The 18,760-nt window shown below is 39.2% G+C and overlaps 1 protein-coding gene across 3 annotated transcripts in view; it reads right to left on the minus strand.

Annotated features, from left to right (window-relative positions):
- Window positions 1-17,341, minus strand: part of LOC106884288 (serine/threonine-protein phosphatase 2A regulatory subunit B'' subunit beta) — a 145,179-nt gene extending 127,838 nt beyond the window's left edge. The window contains exon 1 of one of the 3 annotated variants that reach the window (XM_089341918.1): window positions 17,239-17,341. The gene's annotated coding sequence lies outside the window, so the exon portion shown is untranslated. Of the gene's footprint in view, window positions 1-8,154; window positions 8,438-14,970; window positions 15,125-17,238 lie in introns of those variants that run through there. The other 2 variants (XM_089341915.1, XM_089341916.1) reach the window with 2 other exon arrangements.
- Window positions 17,342-18,760: the final 1,419 nt, after the last annotated feature.

Genomic DNA, 18,760 nt, shown 5'->3' on the forward strand with positions numbered 1-18,760 from the left:
TGTTTATGGAAGACCATCAGTCCCCCATGCATACCAGCCTCCCCCTCTCCATACCACTGATGATATCCAAGGGAAAAGCAAAGGGGCCGATACAGCTTGGCACCTGTGACATTGCGACTCATTTTTACAGCTGAGTGAACTGGAGCAACCATGAAATAAAGTGTCTTGCTCAAGAACACAACACACAGCCTGGTCCGGGAATCGAACTCACTACCACATAACTCACTACCACATAACTGCAAGCCCGATGCTCTAACCACTAAGCCATGCACCTTCACTTATATATACATAGTAATGTGAACTGCAGGAAAGCTAATTGATATTTTTAAACTTTATGTAAAATACACGAGTTCCAACCAGCCTTTTCCGCAAGCCAATTGGTGCAGAACATTTGGCATGTTTCCTCGTTATTAGCACCAAATGTGCTGTGTCTTCTAGCACACTTTTAAATCACACACACACACACACACACATATACAATTATACATTTATTGTATAACTCTTGCTTTAACTTTTTTCCCCTTCTCTGACAGTCAGCACATTAATAAAAAAATTATGAATATCCCTTGGGCTTTTATAGCTGATTTCGTCTTTTGTTATTGATTTTATATTTATATATAATATAATATTTGTGTGTACGTATTAATATATATATATATATATATTAATATATAGTATTAGAGAAAAGAACCAAGGTTTATGAATTCATCGATGAAAATCCACTGTCACTTTTCCCTAATACTATATATTAATATATATTTTATACTGTGAAGCTTAATTTAATTTTAATTTTTAATAAATTGATTTTAATTGAGTTTTTACCTGTAATTTTGGATTTTATCCCTAATATTATTATATATATATTACCTACATACATACACACGCGTGCACACATCGCTGATTCTGTTTCATGCTTCTGTCTTAAATTTCTTACAACGCTTAAGTTGATATAAGAGAGACACACCAGGCAGTCTACAGTATTTGGGAGAGAACCCAGATGCTGTTGTGTGATATTACCAACAGATGATACGCCAGAAGGTGGTAAAATAAGATGTTTGTGAAATATCACACTACAGAGTCAGGTGTGGTATAACCAAGGCAGGATGAGAATAGATTTGCCATGACAGATATAAACACTATAGTATCGTATGATGGGGAGGCGCAATGGCCCAGTGGTTAGGGCAGCGGACTCACGGTCATAGGATCGCGGTTTCAATTCCCAGACCAGACGTTGTGAGTGCTTATTGAGTGAAAACACCTAAAGCTCCACGAGGCTCCGGCAGGGGATGGTGGCGAACCCTGCTGTACTCTTTCTCCACAACTTTCTCTCACTCTTATTTCCTGTTTCTGTTGTGCCTGTAATTCAAAGGGTCAGCCTTGTCACACTGTGTCACGCTGAATATCCCCGAGAACTACGTTAAGGGTACACGTGTCTGTGGAGTGCTCAGCCACTTGCACGTTAATTTCACGAGCAAGCTGTTCCGTTGATCGGATTGACTGGAACCCTCGACGTCGTAAGCGACGGAGTGCCAACAACATGAGACTAGATTTGCCATGACAGATATAAACACTATGCTATCGTATGATAGTATGGCATCAGATCAAAAAGTATCCGGACTGGTGCTATGAAAAGGAAAAACCACAACACATTAAATGCTGTACATAGTATTCCCTGTCTGAAGTTAGAGATTTTATCCAGCAACTGTTTCCATTGATGGAAGTATTCCTGGAAGTATTTGGGGGGGGGGGGGGGGACAGCGAGCAGATGACTTGTCATATTCTCTTGGATTTCCTCAATGTCATGAAATCTTGTTTCCTTCAAGCCCTGGTTTCCAGATCATAGCCATAGACCCACAATTCGTCACCTGTTATGACCGTTTCCAAAACATTTCCGTCTTCCTCGACAAAATCAAGAAGTTCCTACTGGGCAGCTGAAACCCGACCCTCTTTTTGAGACTACCACACTCAACACACTTTACCGCCAAACTCTGCTACAAACAACAGAAGTCTGCGACAACATTATAACTTATTGTGTATGCACAACAGAGTCCAAGGTCAACCTATCCCAAGTGGTTTCACTCAGCATACTTTAGTTCTGTTACCATAGCAACAGTCCCATTATTTTTTTTTATCAAACCTTATATAAAATACAAGGGTACAACTGGATATGATGATATGTTAGTGGGGCACTATAGAGTACGAGGAAAGGGGGTTTATGGCATGAACAAAACCCTCTAATGGTTTGCGGTAACTAACTGTCCATGAAATATGTCCCATAAAGAAAACAAAATCTATTATAGACATGGGACAGAATATTAATGATCTAGTAATTTTGTGTAATCTGACACCTCTTAAATGTTAAGTGTAGCAGTAATTGGTTCATAATAAATGCAATAGGGGGCATTGGCAGTTATTGCGTGTGTGTGAGTGTGTATACACACACGTGTATGTATGTATATATATATATATATATATATATATATATATACATATACACACACACATGTATGTATGTGTATATATATATATATATATATACACACACACACATGCGTGTATGTATGTATATATACACAGGGTATGATGTGTAAACCATGCGGTTGGAAACAAACTTCTCGACTATACAGGATGCAATGGGTAAATTGTCGCTATTTTATAACTTTAATTTCATGCATGCACAACGAGAGACCAACAAAACTCCTTGTAACACCAAAGATGAACTGAAGGCAACTTAAACAAGGAGACCATCCAGAAGAATTGCAGAAGATTCTGGAGACCATGGCTGAAGCCAAAAGCAATTTTATTGAATAAATTTACTGTTTAGTATTTCAAGATATTTTTATGTAATTTTGGTAAATATATCTTTTAAAATGAGATATCAGTGATATCTTCATTTTTGCATAATTTAGATGACAATTGGGGGAAATATTAGCTTGCTTGGAAACAGGTGAGGGTTGGTGGCAGGGAAGGCACCTGCCGTACAAAATCTGCCACAAATAAACTCTGTCCAAGCCATGCAAGCATGGAAAAGTGGACATTATGATGATGCTGGTGCTGATGATGTTGGTGATGGTTTATCAGCAATTACCACTGAGGTGCTTAGAATATCTGGTAGGATAAAGCGCAGGCTGGATTCCCACATAGCCAAACAGATAGTCTGAGAAGGTGCCATAACAAGTGGCTGGCAGAGTGGCACCATCATCATCATCATCATCACCAACTGCTACAAGGGAAAAGGAGATATAGATTATCAAGAGAAACCTATAGAGATATCAAACTGTTGAACCAGGTTATGAAAAATTATGGAAAGAGTTATGACTGAATTGATTAGAAAGACAATTAATTAGCTTAGATGAGATGTCATTCTTGCCAGAAAGAATTACCATATTTTAACATGTATAAAAAAAAAACCTAATTTTGGGGGGCTTAAAATTTGGAAAAAAGGTTTTGTAAGGGATTATAATACTATCCATGTATAAGAAACTCCCATATTTTTTTTACCTAATTTTTTACAAAAAAGGGTTCCTTATACACGTTAAAATACGGTACTTTCAATGCCATTTCTGCTATGAGACAACTACAGAAGTACAACACTCAGAGTAGGCCTCCATATCCAGCATTTGTCAACATTGAAAGTGTCTTAGGAAGGGTCATCACTCTATAACAGTGCCCCACAACCTTTTTTTTACTTGCAGTACACTTATATTGTTTTCATAATTTGGCGGTACACCTGAACTAAAAATATAACTAGAAGTATAGGGAAAAAAATTATATTCAGTTTACACCCTGGCACACCTAGCATTGCCTCATGGCACACTAGTGTGCTGCGGAATATATCAGTTGTGAAGCACTGCTCTATGATATATATAAAAATATATGAAAGACATATGGTCGTAAAAAATTTGCCTCAATATACTCTAACCACTAGGGTAGCTAGAGTGTATGCCACCTGGGGTGACCTTTCTGTTTGCCACCCCTAGACCTAAAAAAAAACATATTGCCTACAGCAGACCCAAAAGTGCCATCCAAGGCAGACTGCCCTTAAAGCTCCACGAGGCTCCATCATGGGAGGTGGCAAACGCTGCCATACTCTTTCACCACAACTTTCTCTCACACTTACTTCCTGTTTCTGTTGTGCCTGTAATTCAAAGGGTCAGCCTTGTCACACTGTCACACTGAATATCCCCGAGAACTATGTTAAGGGTATACGTGTCTGTGGAGTGCTCAGCCACTTGCATGTTAATTTCACGAGCAGGCTGTTCCGTTGATTGGATCAACTGGAACCCTCGTCGTCGTCACCAATGGAGTTCTACGATGATATATATGTGTGTGTGTGTGTGTCTCTCTCTCTCTCTCTCTCTCTCTCTCTCTATATATATATATATATATACACACACACATACACAGTCCACTGAAGGCTAGTGGGCCAAAACTTCGAAGTCACTGTCATCCCGCTTCTTGTATAAGTTTAATAAACCTTTTATTTTTTTGCAAAAAAGTATTGAGGAATTCTTCAGTTTAATGTTAAATTGTTTTTGATAGATTGCTTGGCATAAGGCAGCGAGCTGGCAGAATCGTTAGCACACCCAGAAAATGCTTAGCGACATTTCAACTGCTGAGTTGAAATTCCGCTGAGGTTGACTTTGCCTTTCATCCTTTCGGGGTCAATAAAACAAGTACCAGCGAAACACTGGGGTCGATGTAATTGACTAGTCCCCTCCCCCAAAAAATTTCGGGCCTGTGCCTTTAACAGAAAGGATATATTACTTGACATAAAAACAATTAACACACACACACACACATACATACACATGCATGTATATATATCTGCTTGTGGGTGTATGTATGTCTACATACAGATATTGTATGTAGATAGATAGATAGATAGATAGATAGACAGACAGATATGTGTATACACACACACACACACACACACACACACACATATATATATATATATATATATATATATATATATATATATATATATATATATATACTAAGCTGCTCAAGGTGACAGAATCCACGATAGGGTGTGCAATGCATGAAGGCACCAGATGAAAGCCTTACATGACAAGAGATGGCATTTTATATCCCCAACAAAACATCTGATCATGTGACCCATAATATCATGAGGTTGTGGTCTGCTAGCTTCTGATTAGAACCCTCTCGTGATACCCAAAGGCATCATTGAGGCAAGGGTCAAACAACCATCAACCTACGCCAAGAATACCTTGAGCACTACCATCGTAACCATGGTGTGCAGCATAGGAGGGGGCTTTGTTGATCCTGGTATGAAGTTACTTCCGTGGTCGCACTGGGGCCAACATAGGGGCTGAGAGTGGTTTCATTCAATGGCTTGTTTTTTCCATGTGTTGGGTTAGGTTCACTGTCTGTGTCTTTTATCTGGGACTGGGTTGGGCTTATTTTTGTTTTTGTTGTTTTTATATTTCCTTGTGAATGGTTTTCTACTTGGTCGTCTGGCACACCCTCTACACACACATAAACACACACATATAAACATAATATGCATGCATATAGAAACAAACTACATATATACATATTAAACATGTGTACTATATATATATATATATATATATATATATATATATGTATGTATGTATGTGAGTATATATATACATATATACACACATGCATACATGAATAACCAAGTAAATATACATACTTCATATTATATTTTGGAGACTTCAGCACCATATATATATATATATATATATATATATATATATATATGTGTGTGTGTGTGTGTGTGTGTATATAAGCATGCTACACACTCAAAATACACATATATAACCTTAATACCTAAAACAGACTGAACACACACCCAAAAGCACATTTCGTCAAGAAGCTACATCAGTGGCACAAAAGCCTAGAATTTCAAGACATGACAAGTGTTCTGACACAAAACTCCAGACCCCGAGCCACTAAGGTAGCTTCACAACAATTAATATGATAGTAAAATAATAAATGCATTTTTCTATATTGATTTCTATTTCTCTTGCCTGTATGAATTGTATTATACACAAACACGTGCATGCATGTATGTACATATTATATGTATTTTTAGGCGTAGGCATGGTTGTATGGGAAGAGGCTTACTTCCCAACCACATGGTTCCGGGTTCAGTTCCACTGCATAGCATCTTGGCCAAGTGTCTTCTACTATAGCCTTGGGCCGACCAAAGCCTTGTGAGTGGATTTGGTAGATGGAAACTGAAAGAAGCTCATCGTATATGTGTGTGTGTGTGTGTGTGTGTGTGTGTGTCCGCTACCGCTTGACAACCAGTATTGGTGTTCTTATATCCATGTAACTTAGCGGTTCAGTTAAAGAAACCGAAAGAATGAACACTAGGCTTAAAAAAAATAATACGTGCTAGGACTAAAATTCGACCAAAATTCTTCAAGGCTGTGCCCCAACATGGCCGCAGTCTAATGACTAAAGCAAGCGTACGTACGTACGTACATACATACATACATACGTACATACATAGCTCTCACCCTCTATCAATTCATCTATCTATCTCTCTACCTCTCCCGGCTATTTCTAGCGACAACGAAGGGGAAACGAAACGAAAATGGACCGTCTCGAAGCTGTAATCCAAACCGTTGTTGGTAGTTTTTGTCGTCATGAAATGTGGGGTGGGAGGAAATGAGTGTAAGCAAGATGATAGTGAGAGTCTACGGAGGGCAAGGAAGTCTGATTTCTCCATTGTGTGTGGTTCAAGAGTTTCAGCTAAGTTCTGGGATGAGAACAACAACATTGATAACGATCGTCTCTTCTGGCGGAAGAGAAACTGTCAAGAGATTGTTTCTCCGTTGACTGGACCTCCCGTACAGTTGAGGAAGAGGTGAGATAAGGAGGTCGCCATAAATTGGGAAGTCGCAGACGACACTCCGCAGATGACACCCATACACAAATTGGGAAGTCGCAGACGACACTCATACACACATGTACATACGGTGTGTGCGTGTTTGTGTGTGTCGGGAATTATGAAGTAGTTACTCAAAGGCGAAAACTTCCGTGCTTAAATAAATTTCAGAAAGTGTTTCGGGACGAAAGCCAAGGTTTCTGGTAAACTACACACTTACACAAGTGCGTGCAAGCACGCACACGCATATACTTGTGTATACATATATACATATAAGCATAGGTGTGTGAATATACGTGTGTGTATATGTATGTATAAGGTATTATGTATGCGTATTTACAAGTGCGTGTGTATGCACGCACGAACACAATGCAACACATAGGTGTTGCTTTATACACACACACACACACATATATATATATATATATATAATTTATGAAATCATCTCAGTACCATAAACATGTAAAACGTCCCTAAAACAACACGCGTGCAAACACACACACACAGAAAGATGGATACATAGAGAGACGAACAGATATATATATATAGATAGATAGATAGATAGATAGATAGATAGATAGATACATGGATGGATAGATAGATAGATGGATGGATAGATGGATGGATAGACGGATAGATAGATCGACACGTGCCCCATTGAATAAGTGAGGGATATTCTAAAACACATTCACAGTCCAACAGACATTATCTTTTAGAAGTTAATTAAAAAAACAAAAATCAATTGTAAATATTTACATTAAATTGTCTTTGCTTCAACACCAACACACACACAGTCTTACATACAAATCTATAACAATATGCATATACTAATAGATATTTATATATTGTATATCACCTCTCTCTCTCTCTCTTTCTATATGTGTGTATACACAAACGTTTATATATGTGCGCATGTGTGTCTGTATGGTACACCTAGGCCTACACACACACACACACATATATATATATATATATATATATATATATATATATATATATATATATATATATATATATATATACACACACACAAACACATCCATACACAACCAAAAATTCTAGTTTTTTTAGGGGGAGGATGCAGTGTTTGTAACATTTTCCCATAATTTTTTTTCCTCTGTAGGGGTGGGTTACCTTTTACATATGTACCTAGCCTCACCCCTCATCCACACACACACACATTCTAGCCTTGCCGAAAATATCACACACAGACACTTCCCGTAGTCGAAGAGAAAGAGAGAGAGAGACCAAATAAAACGACTTACCTAAATGGAAATTCTTCTTAGAATGGAAAACTCGCCAAATGAAATGGAAAGAGGAGGGGGTGAGGAGGAGGAGGAAGAGAAGAAGAAGAGGGGGCGGCGCAGGATCTTTATAAAGAGAAACAAATTAAGTGGGGAACACTGTGTCTGTGTGAGAGTGGAGTGTCCGAGTGTGTGTGTACGAATGAGTATGCGTGTAAGTGTTGTTGAGTGTGCGCGTGTGGATGCGTCTGTGAGTGTGAGTGTGTGTGCGCGTGCGAGTGTGCGGCCGTCAGCTCCCTTTTTTGGAGGGGTTTAAGGTAAGCAGGATTTTTTATAAGGGTTCAGCACATACAGTCACGCGCAGATAGATAGATTGAGAGAGAGAGAGAGAGAGAGAGAGAGAGAGAGGGAGATAGATAGATAAAGAGATAATCAGAGAAATAGATGGATAGATAGATAGATAGATGGAGAGAGAGAGAGAGAGAGAGAGAGAGAGAGAGAGGCAGGCACATACATACATGAAATACACACATACACACACACATACAATGAAACAAGTAAAAGAATAAATAAATAAATCAATAATGAATTTGTATGTGTATTTACCAATTCTTTCCTTTTTTTTCCCCCTTCCTTTATTTTTGTCCTTTTTTTTTCTTATAGATTTACATCTATTTTCTACAGCAGAAATTTTGAAATTGTTTCTGTCTTTCGCGAAAAGCAGCAGTGATGGAGGGAAGTGAAGAAAATAACCAGAGGAAGTAAAACATAAAGAATAATTGGCGAAAAAAATGACGAGGGTGATGGTGGTGGTGGCGGTGGTGGTGATGGTTGTGATGATGATGATGATAGTGGTGAAGATGATGGTGTGATGACGGTGATGATGATGCTGGTGGTGATGATGCTGGTGGTGATGATGGTGATGATAATGACGATGATGATGATGACCACAAAGCAATTCTTAGAGAAAGGAACGGTTAAAGAAATCACAATCAGAAATGCTCGGCCGGAGTGGTGGGAGGAAAGGGTTCCCTCCTCCCCTTTAATATTTGTTTATGTTCATACGTCACACTACGTGTGTGTGTGTGTGAGATAGAGAGAGAGAGAGACCGTGTGTGTGTGAGTGTGTGTGTGTGTATGCGCGCGCTTATAAACGAAGGAGGGAGGATGGGTGCCGCGAAGTGTTGTGTTGCACTGGTGATTTATCAGTCACAACTAAAAATCTTTTAAATCATGCAAATAGTATTCAAATATATTCGGAACCGAGAAGATCCGAACAAGGTGATGGCGTCGGGCGCGGCGACGTAGCCTGACTGGCTGGCTGGCGTGCGGGCGGGCGGGATCGGGACAATCGAGGAAGAAGGAATATAAATAGTCGGGCCCCAACCGCCACCGAATGTAGAGGGGAGAGGCAGAACGAGGGAGAAAGAAGCACAGTGGGGGAAGCGAGAGAGTGAGGGGGGAGTGGCCCTTGGTTACCCACTGGCTGACTAACTACCAGTGTGTGTGTGTGTGTGTGCGTATAGTGGCCAAAGAAACGGTCAGATATGGCCAAAGCCAGTAGTAGCCACATCCAGACCAACAGGAGAGTAAGCAGAAGATAGAGTCGGTTTTATTTAGGATTGTGTTTATTTCGTTTTTGTTATTTTCTTTTTCTTTTTGCGTTCATTCATTCATATTAATGATATTTATTTATTTGTTTCTTCTATGGGAAACATCGTGAACGAGACACAGAGAGAGGTTTTATCATTTTTTTCTTCGTTCATTCATACATTTATTTATAATTCTATAATTTTATACTTTATGTAAGAAGCATCGGGAGACAGACAGAGATACAGAGAGACAGAGAGAGAAACAGAGAGAAGGAGAGAAAGTAAGGGACAAAGAGAGTGAGAAGTAGAGACGGGTTTCATCTTTTTTCGTTCGTTCATTCATTTAAAATACATTTATTCATTTTATTCTTTCGGTAAGAAACATCGGGAAGAAAGAAAGAAAAAAGACACACACACACACACACACACAGAAGTAGAGAGACAAACAAGCAGAAGAGAAAAAACGGAGAGAAAGAGGTTTTCTTTTTCGTTATTTCGTTCATTGATAGATTTATTTAGTTATATATTTATTTTTAGCCTAGAATTTTATTCTTTCGTAAAGAAAAACTGGAAGGAAAGAAAGAGAGATGCGGCGAGAGAGAGAGAGAGAGGAGAAAGGATAGGAGAGAAAAACGGAAGACAGAAGGAAAGAAGAAGTGCCAAACAACGGAAGAAGAAGCAGCAGGAACGAAGAGGAGGGGGAAAAGGTGGAAGGGGTCAGAGTAGAATGCCAATGTATATAAATATATTGAGCTGTAAGACTTGCTTCTTGGCGTGTGTGTGTGTATGTGTGTAGAGTTGACAGCTCGATCGATAAAGAATACAAGACAAGGAAAGACGGTGCGGAAGTGTGTGTTGCTGGCAGACACCGAAAATGAAAAGCAAAATAATAAGCAAATCTCTTTTACCACTTTACAGACAAGCAGACAAAAATATTTTTAAAAAAAGAAAACGAATGGGTTTGGCTCCGCCTCGAAGCACGGACAAGGCAAGGGGAAAACGGTAGCAGCACCAGCAGTCTGTCGATATAAACACTGCGATAACCTCCTCCTTCCACCATCATTTGTCATCAACAATGACAGTAGCTGAAACATCGCTGGTGCCGGCTTTGTACGTTCCGAGTTCAAATCCCACCAGGTTCAACTTCTATTTCTGTTTGGCTCACACTTTTTTTTGAAATTTTAAAATTAAATGAAAATTTTCAAATTTGGTATATTAATGTAATTTTTCAAGCTGAATCTACTTATCTTATTATTCATTAATGGTCATCATTATCATCGTTTAACGTCCGCCTTCCATGCTAGCATGGGTTGGACGATTTGACTGAGGACTGGTGAAACCAGATGGCTACACCAGGCTCCAATCTGGGATAAAATAAAGTACCAGTCAAGTACTGGGGATCGATTTCGTCCTCTAAACCAGTGGATCTCAACTAGGGTCCATATAAGATTTTGATGTTAAAATTTATTTGCAATAGTCACAGGCGTAGCTGTGGAGTAAGAGGTTTGCTTTTCATCCACATGGTTCCAGGTTCAGTCCCACTACATGGTGGAACCTTTGCGGAGTGACTTCTACCAGAGCCTTGGGCCAACCTAAACCTTGTGAGTGGATTTGGTAAATTGAAACTGAAAGAAGCTATTCATATTTGTATATATCTAAATATACATATATAGGTGCAGGAGTGGCTGTGTGATAAGAAGCTTGCTTCTCAACCACAGGGTTCCGGGTTCAGTCCCAATGCATGGTATCTTGGGCATGTGTCTTCTACTATATATATATATATATATATATAACTTGGCAGTTTCGCAAAAAAGAAATCGATGGAATAAGTACCCAGCTTAACAAAAATAAATACCAGGGTCAATTCATTTGACTAAAAAAAATTCTTCGAGGCAGCGCTCCAGCATTGCCACAGTCTAATGACTGAAACAAGTAAAAGATAAAAGATAAGCACACACACACATATATATTAACCTTGTTATGATGATGATGGTGATGATGTTATGCCTGGGTCTCATGGCAATTTGTGGTGCCAGTGATACATAAAAGGCACTCATGCTGGTGACACACAAAAGGCACCTGTGCCAGTGACACAAAAGTGGCACCCATACTGGTGACACATAAAAGGCACCAACTACACTCTTGAAGTAGTTGGCATTACGAAGGGCTTCCAGCTGTGGAAACTAAGCCAAAATCAGACTGGAACCTGGTGCAGCCTTCCAGTTTGCCAGTTCCAGTCAAACTGTATAACCCATGCCAGCATGGAAAGCGGACGCTAAATGAAGATGATGATGATGGTGATGATGATATCATGCCATGTTCCCACAGTTGCAGGAAAGGCTTAGATGTCATCTCCACTGGATTCCCATTAAAGAGTTAATGAACAACACTTGCAGAAACGAACAAAATCCTAAAATTAGGCAGCTTTTGTAGTCAAGTGTGTTTATGACTCGTCGTGAGTGGTGTCCTCCATAGCTGTTGTTTACTTTTGGTTTTAATCAGAAGAAGAAGAAAAAGACAATTTTGTGATGAAAAAAAGATGCGATGAACCCAGCGCTCTGTGTTACAAAACAAGCAACGCCCAGACTCATTGCTGTTGAAGAAATTATTGATGATTCTTGGAGGATGCAAAGGAGCCTGCAAGGGACTGCCAGCAATGGAGAGCACTGGGGGACCTAGTTGGCTCTATGCATGATGACGCCTTCGGGGCCACTAATTTGGAGTGACCCCAGCCACATCAAGCAAGAGTGTGAAGCCAAACCAAGTATTCTTCGGACAAAAAGTTTACACTTATGGCGGCAATGAGAGTGAGTCAGACAATCAAAGTGGTGAAAGAGATGCTGAAAGTAGTGATTCAGGCGAACAACTACTGTAGTTTAGAGGTGGGCCAATTATTGTTATTCTCCTGAAATGTTTTTGTGATTCTGTCCATTAGTTTTCCTGCAATCGTTACTCTTGAGTTGTGTATGCAACTAATTTTGTTGCTAACGAGCCCAGGTGGAGGGGAAGGTTAGACACAGGGACCCAGGTCTGAGAGGGTTGATGCTTGTTTTTATGTCAAATATTAAAAACCACTTAACATTAGACTGAAGAATTACTCAATACTCATGAGGCAGTGAGTTCAATTCCCAGATCAGGCTGTGTGTTATGTTCTTGAGCAAGACACTTTGTTTCATGTTGCTCCAGTTCACTCATCCATAGAAATGAGTTCTGATGTCACTGGTGCCAAGCAGTACCAGCCTTTGCCTTTTCCTTGGATAACATCGGTGGCGTGTAGAGGAGAGGTTGGTATGCATGGGCGACTGCTGGTCTTCCATAAACAACCTTGCCTAGACTTGTGCTTTAGAGGGGAACTTTCTAGGTGCAATCCCCTGGTCATTCATGGCTGAAGGGGGTCTTTACCCTTAACCCTTTTTACTCAGTATTTTTTAGCAAAGTACATGTTCATTAGATTTTTAAAAAAGGATGACAGTGACTTCGAAGTTTGTCAGCTGCTAGCCTTCTTCAGACTGTATATACATATACATACACACATATTGGGTTGGTGCATAATTATTGCGGCTTTTTTTTCAACAAAAACAATAACAATATTTAACGTAAACATCTTTAAATGACAGTCTGACCGTCTGCCAAGCAAATCGGAAGCAGTAATTGAAGTATAATGAACTCTGCTTCAAACACCTGAGGACCAGATGGTGGTGTTAAACTGGTCAGGGTATTAGGTCTATCAGCCAAGAACCAGATAGTGGTGCTAAACTGGTCAGCGTGTTAGGCCAACCAGCCAAGGAGCAAAAAGACCCAAAAAGACCAGAGGTGTTTAGTTTCCGGTTAGCCCTGAGCAAACAAACTTATGATCAATGGCCATCCAACCGTAACTATCAAGTACTTTTCGTGTATATGCATGGCTGCATTATCCCCTGTGACGTTAGAGTGCAGTTTGAGGGAGAGTTGGTTTTTGTTTCTTGCATATCCATCTAGGTTGTGGTGACAGAAGTGTTAAAACTGGTTCGTGTGAAAGAAATTGTCGATGCAAGTAAAGATAAGTCGCATTCCTTTTCGATAAAACCAAATTGTTGATTCATTTCAATGAACAGTCAACAGACAATCTTTCGTTAAATTCATTTTTGGCATTTTTCTTCAAATTCATAATACATACATCCTTTGTTGTATCTTGGGAGAGTCGCTATGCCTATAATAAAAGACATGCACAGGTTCGATTCCACTTCTTAGTCAACTGATTAAATATTCAATCAGTTAACTAATCGATCGATCGTTTGTTTGCTCGTCAAAGTTCTTCCGTTGCTGTTGCCAACCTTTTCAATGACCTGTGACTCCTTACTCGCTCCAAGACCTAAAACTTGTTCCAACACACGATTTCACATCAGGAATCTTGCAAGCAAAGACAAAAACGAAACACACACATTTCTTGGTTATATGTACATAGATTTGTTCATTATATCCACATTTGTTTGTTATGCATATACATTCATAATGTAAACAGACGTTTATGTCAGCGAGCGAGGAGACGACACCTGAATAGATCGACAGATGGACACTGAGAGAAAGAAAGAAATATACGTGCAAGTATTGCCATAGACAGATATATAGATACACACAGGTACACAGGTGCAGTATAGAGATAGACACAGAAGAACATTCGGGTAGAATGATAGACAGACAGATGTAGGGATGGAGCGAGACATGTGTAGAGAAAGAAAGATCGATCGATCAATAGATAGATAGATAGATAGATAGATAGATAGATAAGTACACAGGTAGTTAGGTAGGTGGATGGACAGATAGTTATAGTAAAGTGCAGGCTGAGAAATAGATAGACAGACTGAGGTGAGGGTAGCGCGATAGACAGATAGATATAAACACAAACAGATGTTTGGGTAGTGAGATAGACAGATAAATGAACACAGTCGAGGTGGTAGTTGAGAAATAATTAGACAGATAGATAGATAGATAGATAGATAGATAGATAGATAGATAGATAGATAGATAGATAGATAGATAGATAGATAGGTAGGTAGACACAGATAGATAGAGAGAGAGACGTATCGATAGAGAGATAAACATAAACAGACGTGCATGTAAAGAGATAGACAGACAGACAGATAATAGTGAGGGTAGAGAGAGAGAGAGAGATGGACAGATGGACAGATAGATAAATCTAGAGATCTAATGAAGGTGGGAAGTTGTCGCGGGCGGCCAATCAATGGAAATGAGAATGTTTTCTTACCTTCTCGAGAAGAGAGAAAAAAGAAAGAGGATTAATTAAAGTAAATAATATCTCCAAGGTATGTTTGAGTGAAGTGTTGTTGCTATTGTTACCGATTTACACATCATCCCACACACAGGTACCTTACGACACTGGAGAGCTCCAGACAAAGAGTGAGAAATTTAGAGGATTCAAGGGGAGATTACTCTACACTACTGCTGCTGCTACTACTACTGTTGTTGTTATTATTACTATTACCACTACTACTGTTACTACTACTACTACTACTACTACTACTACTATTGTTACTACTACTACTACTACTGTTACTACTACTACTACTACTACCACAACTACTACTACTACTACTGCTACTGCTGCTGCTGCTGCTGCTGCTGTTGTTGTTGTCACTACTACAGATGCTACTACTACCACAGGACGGCGAGAGGGAAATGAGTCCAATATGTTCGTTGGACCTGCATGAAATAGCAGCTAAATTTTCTCAAAAACTGGGATCCTACGCTTTTACAAGTTTTCAATTCAACTAAAAAAAATATGCAGCGGCCCCGAAATTATTTCACAGAAACTAAAACTGGAATTTATGGTCTTTTAAGTTCATTAAAATAATGTAATACATTCAAAATCAGAACAAATATTCCATTATAAGTATCAATGAAACGGATATTGGCTAGTGGTTGTCACCAAAAGCAGTTGTTGAATATTGGCGCCACAGAAATTCAGACAGGAAGCTTTCAAAGAGAGTCTGTGATGTGCCCCATTCAATTCATCAACTTCTTTTTGGCCCTTTTCCCAATCTGGACTTCATTGATTGCGCATGAACTTCCAAGATCAAGAACATGAACTAAATCGAAGCTGTTTAATCTTCTCGATCTATAACATCAATGTCCAGTATCTTGTCCAGTCGTGGAACAAATTATAATTTAGGGGCGTAAAAAACAAACAACCAAAAGACCAGTTTCAATTTAGGACCATAAAAACGAGGATACCTGGAATTGGATCTGTGAAGTGAAAAGTATAGGAGTCTATACATGATTACATGGTGTGCTAGACATAGCAGTAACTTTTCATCCTCAAATTACATTCTACCACTTAGCGGGATTTCGTCTGTCTATACGTTCTGAGTTCAAATTCCGCCGAAGTCGATTTTGCCTTTCATCGTTTCGGGGTCAAATAACAGTGGAGTACTGGGGGCGATGTAATCAACTTGCCAATCCCTCGAAACGCTGAAACCATCCCTACCGCCTTAAAAAAAAAGGATCCTTTCGGTAAATTTTTATATTAACACCCGCACGATTTTCACTAAGAAAAAAAAAAAAGCTCGTATATTTTGCGTGGAATCAAGTACCCTGACCTCCTAATATACCGCAAATCCCTTTATTTTGGTTCGGAAGAAAGTTGGCGCATCCCGGAATCATTGAAAAAAATTTTTTTTTTTTTTTCATTGAATGAATTCCTGTGACTTCCTAGGCCAGGGGTTTTCAAACTTTTTGACTTGCAGACCCCTTTATATTTCAAGCTTTGCCTTAGGGACCCCCTTATAAACGCTTATGAAATTTACACATAAATATTTGCTTAAAATAACATATATTTTTACATTTATTTATTTAACAGTATTTAACAAATAGGTTTATTGTCAATTAAAAGATTTCGATTAAAAAACATATATAGAATCAAATTGCCCATAAAAAGTATTTGCTGTCTACGGACCCCCTGTCTTGTCCTTGCGGACCCCCTGTGATCCGCGGACCACAGTTTGAAAACCCCTGTCCTAGGCGATCTTACGGTAGATCGCCGACTTCCTAATATGCTACAAAACTCTTTTTTGGGTCCGAAAAACGAGGTGGGGTGAGGTGGAAGCCTCGGAAATTTTCACCCCCACCCCCATTGACCTTTCCACCCGCACGATTTTCACTAAGGGAAAAAAATAAAAATAAAAATCGCGCCCAAACTAATTTTTGTGTGGTGGGGGAGAAAGATGAACGATTTAAAATAAATATATCTTAATTGTTGTGAGAAAGTATATATTCTGATGATAAAATATAGTATCTTTCAAACAGATCCTAAATTTATAGACTATATTTTCTGTGTTTAAGAAAAAAAAAACATTTTACCGAAATAAATTTTCCAGAATGTGAATTACATGGTTCGTTATTAAATATTTTCCCTCTCGCCCCCTTTTTTCTGAACCAAAATAAGGAATTTGCAAAAAATTCCTTTTTTTCTCTTTTTCTTAGTGAAAATCGTGCGGGTGTTAATATAAAAATTTACCTAAAATATCCTGTGTGAAATGTATCGAGAATAAAGTGTTTCTGGTTGGAACCCCTAGGTTTCCTGTCCTGAAATCGCCTGGTTGAGAGTTCATACGGGTACAGGGACTCTACCGTACACCTTGTAACTATGTTATGCTACCAACCAGCATGTTACAGTGGGTGCTTAAGAACTCAAAGGTGCATAAAACATCCCCACAAACACCAAAAACAAGGTGAAGATGACTGTCACTTCACACTAGTCCGCAAGTGTCCGGGTGCGTCCCCTGACGCACACATTCCCTAGCCTCTAATCACCGCGAAAGGTTGAAAGAGACTGGAAATTCTTTGAAACGAAGGCCGTGGAGAAGACTTTGGCCAGCATTATGACGTCATAATGACAATTTGGAAGAATTAGAAATCTTTGAAGTGGACGAACGGGATTTAATTTCACACATATACAATCATATGCGAACATGTACGCACACACACACACATGAATATACATACGCCTACGTTCATGCATATGTTATAAGCATATATGTTTTTATATATTACTCACATACATATAAGTATGTATGTATCATAGATAGATAGAGAAAGAGAGAGAGAGATAAAGATAGATAGACAGACAGACAGACAGATAGATAGAGAGATAGACAGATAAATAGAGAGATAGATAGACAGACAGACAGACAGACAGACTGATAGATAGATAGATAGATAGATAGATAGATAGATAGATAGATAGATATGGCCGGTCAGTGGGGTTACCCTGGGTTTCGCGTCCACTTGCTAGAAAAGCCAAAGGCCAACGGGTTTAGGGTCTGAGAAAATGCTGCAAAGCTAAGCGCTTTATGAACGTGAAACCCGAGGCAACCCTATAGACGGGTCATATCTATCTTTATCTAATACACTCTCTATAACTGAGTGTGCTTCTTTTTCGGATTTATGATATACTGACGATATGTATGTGTTTGTCACCCCACCATCGCTTGACGACCGATGCTGGTGTGTTTACGTCCCCGTAATTTAGCGGTGAGGCGCTAAAGTGTAGTTATATCTTATTTTAGTCTTATCAGTAAACAGGAGACCAACCGAAGATGACTTTCCTTTCATTCATTCCCAGAATCAATAAAATTATTTACCAGTCGAATACGGTAATCGATATAACCCATTATGCTTCCCTCACAAACAGGTAGCTCTGTGCCGAGATTTAGAAAATCAATTATTAATACAAACATAATTGCTGATGGAATGTTTAATGGCTATTTACTTGTTTTCAGTCAATGGACAGCGGTCATGCTGGAGCCTCACCTTGAAGGGGTTCAGTATTTATTCTAGCAGTTTCTTTTTGCCGAACCGATAAGTTACGGGGACGTAAACGAACCAAAACCAATTGTGAAGCCTGGAACACACGCACACATACACAGAGATAGATAGATAGATAGACATGACAGGCTTCATTCAGTTTACCAAATCCACTCACAATGCTTTGGTCGACTCTGGGTAATAGCAGAAGACACTTGCCCAAGGTGCCGTGC

This window comes from Octopus bimaculoides, chromosome 25 (genome assembly GCF_046866305.1).
Source record: "Octopus bimaculoides isolate indiv1 chromosome 25, ASM4686630v1, whole genome shotgun sequence".
Classification (NCBI taxonomy): Eukaryota; Metazoa; Mollusca; class Cephalopoda; order Octopoda; family Octopodidae; genus Octopus; species Octopus bimaculoides.